Source organism: Artemia franciscana, unplaced genomic scaffold, assembly GCF_032884065.1.
Source record: "Artemia franciscana unplaced genomic scaffold, ASM3288406v1 PGA_scaffold_23, whole genome shotgun sequence".
Taxonomy (NCBI): domain Eukaryota; kingdom Metazoa; phylum Arthropoda; class Branchiopoda; order Anostraca; family Artemiidae; genus Artemia; species Artemia franciscana.
In genome coordinates, this window is record NW_027062649.1 from 1,686,041 (window position 1) to 1,695,039 (window position 8,999).

Consider the following 8,999-nt stretch of genomic DNA (forward strand, 5'->3'; position numbering starts at 1 on the left):
AAAGAGCGAGATAGAAGAGACAACCACCTTCATGTACGTAATTTTCTGTTCTTTTTAGGTTTTATTGTTGCTCCCTACTTTTAGTTAAACAAACTTGTTTAGTTTTTTATTGCATGTCTGACCGTTTTTCAAATCCAGTCAGGAAATCTCCTATCCACTCCCATGTAAGATTTCCCCTGAATGAACATTCTCTCCTGAAAATTTTCTCCTCTGGGAAATTCTTCCGGTGGAAAAGCCCCCATAAAATTTCCACCGAAAAATTTCAGCATATTACCCAATAGTTTATTCTTTACGTAAGCGATGGGCAAATTACATAGCTTACAGCCCTTTCCCCAGGAGCTGGGGCGGTCATATCATCCCCAGGAGCATAGTCATTGGATGTTTCAACCATGCTGAACCAAATGGCTATTTTAAAGTTTTAATCGGATGTCTGAGGCGTTTCTTTTATCGGTTTTTTCTTCGGTATTTTCCTCGAATATATTATTTTGTTCGCGCTGAAGAACAGAGGCGGTCGTCCTCTCAATATATCCGCTTTGTGTGTTTTTTCAGTATTCTCGTTTGACCTTAAAAAAACCCCATTTTTGATCATTTTCTTTCCTTATAAAATTTTTCTCAGGCTTGTAGCGTTTGACAGGTAACATGAAACTTAATCAATTTTAGTTATACGGACTTGGCTTAAAAAGTCAATTCTTTTGATGTACTAATTCTTATCAAAAGTCTTTGTTTTTAGAATTTCGGCTACTATAGGGCCGAGTCTCTCCTTACTTACAGTTCATTACAATGAACTGTTTGAAAGAGAAGCAATAACGACAGCTATACAAACATCCTTTACGCTCAGCAGGTCAACCCACAATTACCCAAAACCGACGGTACATCTGCTTATTGATCTCAGTCAATGTTCAGTCAAAGAAAATAGGTAACTGAACGGAGAGTAATCTTTGTCACTTTAACACAAGCATAATAGGAATCAAAGACTGACAGCGCCATTGACGGTATAGCTTTACATTGTAGAACTAGAAATTTTCAAAACAGGCTTAAATTAGGTTTAGTGGCACTTTAACTGTGAAAAGGTATTCCTTTATCTATGGTACAAAGCAAAGCAAACCAGCCCCTTCATGACGTCGTTCAGTTACTTTCAACTTCTCAAACACAACAAGTTCTATGAAATGGCTCAATTTGTTTACTTCTATCTTATTCAAGTCCCAAAATTCTTAGAAGCTTTCTTTCCCCAGAAATATATCATCTTTTGTCACTCGTGGATGTACGAGAAAATTGTAAATGTTCAATTAAAATTTGTTTTCGCTGCATCCGTGACGATTAAAAGGAGCCTCGTTTTACAGTCAACTACTTATTAACAACATTTGAGAAAGCAAAAAACATTTTTAAATTTTGTAAAAAAAAATTTTACTCTAAAAAATTCAAGTTATGGAACATACCATCTTTTCAGTCATCATAGCCAAAAAGACGATACAAGACATAAAAAGAGTTCATTTTTCTATCAGGGTGTTTATTTTTGGAATTACGATTTTGCACGTTTTAAGTTTTCTTATTGTGAGTTTGCTCTTGTCAGAGGCGTCTTGTCTTGTCGCCTCTTATCACAGGCGACAAGCAAATGCCAGGAAACATTTTTTTTTGCTTGAAATATTATGCCTGGATGACCTTTTTTTCTTGTTCGAAATATGTGTATATTTATAAGTGAAACGAAGATGTACCATAAGCTATAGGGTCTTCCTATTAGATCCGCCACTGTTTGCGTTACTGGCCTGCAATAGCACTATTGTCAATAATTTGTTATCTAGAGACCAGAAATAAGCAATATTATCAAACAGTTCGTGTAACGAACTGTAGTAAGGAGCGACCCGGCTCAATAGTAACCGAAACTCTAAAAAATGGATACCAATGAATGGATAAAAAATGGATAAAAAATGGATAAAAATTTGATACGAATAGTTACATCAAATGAACCGCATTTTAATGCTGATTTTAAATATATAAGTTTCATCAAAATCAGTTATACCCATCAAAAGTTACCAGCTTGAGAAAATTTGCCTCATTTCAGAAAATAGGTTGGAAACACCCCCAATCTTAACGAAAATCACACTATCAGATTCAGCGTATCAGAGAACTTAATTGTAGAAGTTTCAAGCTCATATCTACAAAAATGTGGAATTTCGTATTTTTTGCCAGAAGACAGATCACGGATGCGTGTTTATTTGTTTATTTGTTTTTTGTTTTTTTCCCAGGGGTGATCGTATCCACTGAGTGGTCTAGAATGTCTCGAGAGGGCTCATTTTAACGGAATTTAAAAGTTCTAGTGCCCCTTTTAAGTGACCACAAAATTGGAGGGCACCTAGGCCCCCTCCCACGCTCATTTTTTCCAAAAGTCACCGGATCAAAATTCTGAGATAGCCATTTTATTCACCATAGTCAAAAAACCTAATAACTATGTCTTTAAGGACGACTTACTCCCCCGCAGTCCCTGTGGGAGGGGCTGCAAGTTACAAACTTTGACCTGTGTTTACATATAGTAATGGTTACTGGGAAGAGTACAGACGTTTTTAGGGGTATTTTTTGTTTAGGGGGGAGATTTGAGGGGGAGGGGTTACGTGGGAGGATGTTTCCATGGAGAAACGTGTCATGGGGGAAGAGAATTTCAATGAAGGGGGCGCAAAGCTTTCTAGCATTATTTGAAAAAAACAATGAAAAATAAATATGAAAAGTTTTTTCCTACTGAAAGTAAGGAGCAGCATTAAAACTTAAAACGAACAAAAATTATTACGCATATGAAGGGTTTACCTTCTCGTTATACCTCACTCCTTACGCTAAAGTATTTTCAGTAATTTCAACTATTTATTCTACGGCCTTTGTGATTCAGATGTCATTCTTAAGGAATTGGGACAAAATTTAAGCTTAAGGGTAAAGAGTGAGGAATCGGCGAGGGTTGAACCCCCTCATGCACGCAATAAAAACATACGAATATGGAAGTTCGTTACGTAAATTAATTCGTAAGTTACGTATATTTTTTACCTATGAAAACGTTTGTAAATAATTAGAAGTTCTAGTTGCTTTTTTAAGTAATCAAAAAATTGGAGGGCAACTAGGCCTCCTCCCTCACTTCTTTTTTCTCAAAATCTTCAGATTAATTGCAGTTTATTAATATGCAAATTTCTTCTTAATTATTTAAGTGCGGAGAGCCAAGATCAAAACATGCATTAATTCAAAAACGTTCGGAAATTAAATTTTAAAAAAACAAGTTTTTTAAATGAAAGTAAGGAGCAACATTAAAACTTAAAATGAACAGAAATTACTCTGTATATGGAAGGGGCTTTTCCTCCTCAACGCCCCGCTCTTTACGCTAAAGTTTCTTAATGTTTTAAAAATAGAGTTAAGAGAAAGAGTCAAACTTTAGCGTAAAGAGCGGGGGGTTGAGGAGGAAAAGCCCCTTTCATATACGGAGTAATTCCCAAAGAAATATTCTACTGCCTTGCAAATCTTTTTCCTAGAACCCTTCCGTCTCTCCCCTCTCCATTATTAACTCTTAAGTCTCCAATTTCAGATTCAACTGTATTTGGAACGACATCTCCCATTCCTATCCTTGAGTCTATCAACGTTTACTACCTGGAAAGCAGCAACCCTTTCTACTTTCAGCTACTACTCTTCCTAAACCTTACCTAATTACCCTTCTTCTTACCCTACCATTCCTACTACCCTTTACAAATTTCAACTTTAAGCTAATTCTGAACAGTATTACATGGTAATCTTTGCTTTTACTATTAATATAAGTACTCCCATATACCATATTGTCCTTTATCGGTCACACCATTACTCGACTCACGGTATTACGATATCCTTAATTAAGGTCCCGCACAGAACAAGTAAGGATCACTTCGTAAAAAAAAACAAATAGGGCAGGCATTTACTGGAGTTCAGTGGTAAGAAGCATTTAATCATTTCGAATGGGAGGAATCGACCAGGGGTAATGTCCCGAGGGGGAAGGGATTTTACTCGGGAGGAACTTTTCACGGAGGAATTTTTAGGGAGAGGAGGGGTCCATCTAAGGGTAGGTAGATTTCCAGGGATTATTTGAAAAACAGTCAGAAATTGAATACAAAAAAAAAGTTTTTTCTACTGAAAATAAGGAGCAAAATTAATACTTAAAATGAACAGAATTTATTCCGTATACGAGGAGGGATGTCCCCTTCTCAATACCCCACTCTTTACGCTAAAGTTCAATCTTTTGATTCAAATCTTTAAGAACGGCTTCTGAAGCATATGTGCCGTTTAATCTGACCTTGAATTCTTGTTTACTGTCTAATAGTAGGACAGTTTATTCTCTTGTCATTGATCTAAAAAGCCAGTTTGCACGTGATACTGTTTGTTTGTTTGTTTTATGAGCCCCCTCCTTTTCTAACACATCTTTTCTGTGATTTGCTTGATCAGCTTTCTGATGTGAGGACTTTCTCTAAGAAACAGATTTGTGTTTTGGGAAATTTTAATTGTAATATGTTAAATGTTCGATTAAGTGATGAATGTGATCATCTTTTTTATGTATTTTCTTCTTCTGGGCTACTTCCTTCAGTTTTTTTTTCCTTCTCGTGTTGACCCTACAAGAAATTCTGTCTCTTTAATAGATAACATTTTCATTTCTCATTCTCCTAATTTGAAGTTCACTTCTGGTCTTGTTTTCACTGATCTTTCTGATCACTTCTTATTTATCTATCACTTCTAATTTATCTATCACTATTTGTGCCTAAAACATATATTACTGTGAATAAGAAAGGTGAGTCTTCTTTTAGAACTTTTACAGATAAAGAAATTTCTAACTTAATACACAGTTTTTGGAGTAATGATTGGTATAGTATTCTTGAAGCTAATGATGTTGTTGTGCAACTAGATTATTTTTGTGTCTTATGAGAACTCCGTTGGATAAGCATTTTCCTCTTAGAAAGAGGTCAAGGATTTCTACACCCAGATACCGATGGATGTTTAGAAGTCTGATCAAAGCAACAATTATGAAGGCGTCTTTGTTCAAGGCTACATGTAAAAGTAAGATACAGGACGATCTTTTGAAGTATAAACATTAATAAAATGTGCTCACTTCTTCAGTTCGTGCAGCAAAAAAAGCTATATTTTTCGCGTCAAATAAATGAGTGTAAGGGTAATTAGCCCAAGGTTTGGACTGGAATTAATGAAGCTCTTTCCCGCAAGAAACTCAAAAAATCTTCCCGATGTCTTCATAGGAAAGCTGATGGATTTATTGTGGACAAAAAAACCTTAGCGAGTGCCTCCAATTCGTATTTCACGACACTTCCTTCAGTTCTCATTCCAACCCAGAGTAGAGTACGTTGTTTTCTCTCGGCAGAAGTCTTTGTTCCTCTCCCCATGTAGTGCTACTACGATTTCTAGTATTGTTTCTCAATTTCCAAGCAGTCGTTCAGTTGATAGTTTTTGTTTGAGCAATAATGTCCTTAAAAAATTAGTCAGTTTGTTTCTAACCCCATCTCACACATAACTAACCTCTCTCTTTCTTCTGGTGTTTTTCCTCATTTATTTAAAGTTGCTACTGTTGTACCTTTGCATAAAAAAGGTGACTCATCTCCAATTTCAAACTACAGACCTATTTCTCTTCTTCCCGTCATCTCTAAGGTTGTTGAAAAAATAGTGTATCGTAGACTCACTTCATTTGTATTTAGTACTAATACGATTGCTGGAAATTCTCTCATAACTAACTATCTCATAACTAACCTTCTTGACTTTTCAAAGACCTTTGATATGGTTGACTTCAATGTTCTTCTGTCTAAACTATCTTTATTTGGAGTGCATGGAGTCCCACTAGAATGGTTAAGGTCTTATCTGTCAGGGAGATCTCAGTATGTTTCGATTAATGGTACTTCTTCCTCTATTTTGCCTATATTGAAAGATGTCCTACCGAGCTCTGTGCTTGGATCACTTTTGTCTAATTTACATTAATGATCTTGTTGATTGTCTTCATCCCCATGTTCACCCTGTTCCTTTTGCTGATGACAACAACTTTTCATTCCTGCAGTAGACCTACCATCTGCCGCTTCCATAGCTCAAGGTCTTCTTGATAAAGTAAAGGATTGGTGCTTGTCAAATAGTATGGCTCTTAACAGTCGGAAGAGTACCATTATCAATTTCAGGACCCCTTACCGTATGGGAGACGTACAGGAGCGAGCCACCTGGACTTATGGGAACGATATTTATTATGGGAGTGAAATTTGTTGGTGTGTATCTTGACTGTTTTCTTTCTTTTAAACCTCATATAACTCACACCCATTCCCTCATCCTCCGCCAATCTTCAATACTGCACCGGGTTAACTCATTTATTCCTCCTGATGCTATGGTTTCTCTTTATTACGCTTTTATTTATCCTTACCTCTCTTATTGTTGCCCTGTCTGGGGTGATACTAATAAACCTCTTCTTTGCTCACTTCAAAGAGCCCAGAATAGGGCAGTGAAGGCCGCTTTTCTTTTCCCTCAGCTTTACCCTTCCTCTGATCTTTATAATCATACTGGAATAGCTCCACTGGATTGTATTGTATGTAAAAGTGATCTTTATTTAGCGCACACTGCTTTTCTAGGTACACTTCCACCGTCTCTGCAGCAGTTTTTCTTAGGGTAGGTACTCTTCTTCCTTACGAAGTTCTTCTCGCTGAATTATTTTACCCAAACGATCATCAACAGTAGCTCAGAAGTCCCCTGTTTATCAATCAGTTTTATTGTGGAACTCCATCCCTCCTGATGCACCTCTATTTCTCTCTGTAAAGACAGTTTCTCGTCAGGTATTTCCAGTTTAATGTAGTTTTTTTATCAATACTATTATTATTACTTGACCCTAATTAATATTTCTCTCTTCTCTTTATTTGATATATTTTTCAGATTCTAAATGTTTTTGGATTCCATCCTAATTTATTATCTCTTTTCTGAATTTGAATTATTTTTCAGTTATATGTTTAATTTTCCATCTATATCTCCTATTTAATAAATGTCCTTGTCTTGTTTAACTTTTTTTATTGTATTTGATTTATCAGTGTTTTATTTTTGTTTTATTTGCCCATTACAAGATAAGCTTCTTGGGCTTCGCATTTACTTCACGTTTTGTAATTGTTGTTTTTTTTGTATTAATATATTGATTGATTAATTAATTAGAATTAGAAGCTTTTTTAAAAGTACCAAGAAAAATTAGCGTAAACAGAGAGGTGCTAAGGAGGGGGACTCCCTCTTATATACGGAACATAATCTTTTTGTTTTGAGTTTTAATGTTGCTCCTTACTTTAAGTAGAACAAATTCGTTTTTTTATTTAATAAAGTGTAATAAAAGAATGCGAGGCCTAAGTGAGAAATTTAGTAGATTAGTTATTAAAGGTGATTTGGGAATTTAACCATTAAGAAGTATGAGGCTAGTAAAAAGCAACAGGTAAGAGGGGTAAGTTTGGAGAGGCATAGGTTAGTGAGGGAAGCATTGGCAGAGTCTCTGCTGGACGGAACAAGGTATTCGTGGATGAAACAGATTGAGGCATTTTTGGATTCGTGGGAAATGTCCAGTGAATGGAATGGGGTTTATGGCAGGGATAAGGAAGTTGGAGAGGTTTCTAAATAGGTATATTGGATTTCAGTTGATCAGAAAATTCAGAAATAGGGGTGTCATATTAAAACGTTTGACTCTCTTAGTTTGTGTTCTAGGGCAAAAGAGACATGGAGAGAAAAGATGTATTTTAGAGCTGGGCTATTTCGGAATGATATTGAGTGGGTAATCTATGTAGAGATAATTATATACTACTCGTTGGAAGAAGAAGAAGATATTTGGGAAGGCTTTGAATTACAAGTTGTCCTTATTGTTGCCCAATATGTGGAAAGGGGGAGGAAAACTTGTTGCATTTTCTGGGGAAGTATGAAAGTTTTAGGGAATTGAGAAAGGAGATTTTTGGAGTGGATGGAGGAAGAGCCTTGAGTGTGAAAAATTTCTGGGAAATGTTTTTTTTACTTTAATTATTTATGATTTTTAGCTTCTCTGTTTGCTTTTATTCTCTTTGCTGCACTTAGTTTCCTTGTGTGTCTTTGGTTTGCTTCAGTGCTGAAGACACCTTGTTTGATATTTCAGTAAGGCCCCGCTTTTTACGCTAAAATTTTTATTGTTTTAAAAGTAGAGTTGTGAGAAAGAGTCAAACTTTAGCGTAAAGAGCGGGGTGTTGAGGAGGAAGCAACCCCTTTCATATACGCAATAATTTCTATTAGTTTTAAGTTTTAATGTCGCTCCTTACTTTCAGTTTTTTAAAAAAATAGTTTTTTTATTTAACGTGCTTCAAAAAACGAGCTTCAGCACTGAATTGACCAATTCAAGTAATTTCTTCATTGTGTTCCCCTGTTTGAAATTCTGCACGATAACGTAAATAAATGCTACCAATATATGACTTACATTAATTTCGTCATCGGGTGAAGCTATCGTAGAACAGTGGAAAGGTTCCTCTTTCAATACAGCATGCTGATCTAACATTTTTCTCTGATCAAAATCAGCTCCATCCTTTTCAAGGAAATCGCCATCTGTTGCCAATTTCGTTTTTCTTTTCTTCGATTCGTGGAATCAACACCAAAACGGAGATAATCAGCATAGACTGAACGAGATAAATGATAACTATGAGGGTATATTTTAATTAAATATTTAATATACAGAAGTGGTTAGCAAGGTATTTAATAGAATGCGTTCTGGGCCGCCTGCTTTCCATAATTCTCTGTTGTATTTTCCGTAATTGTGTTACTAAAATATTATATTTCATCATATTTTTGTACGTTTCATTATGATTAACCTAATTTCACTTCTTTAGTATGGTCACTACAGCACGGAAGCATACCAGTTCTTGTTTTTTATCAGAAACAAACCGTATTTGTCCCCCAATGAAGTGAAATTAGCCAAGGCAAATTTGTCTATGGGGTATGTGGAAACATTAGGAAGCTTTAAATTTCTCACGGATGAAAATTAA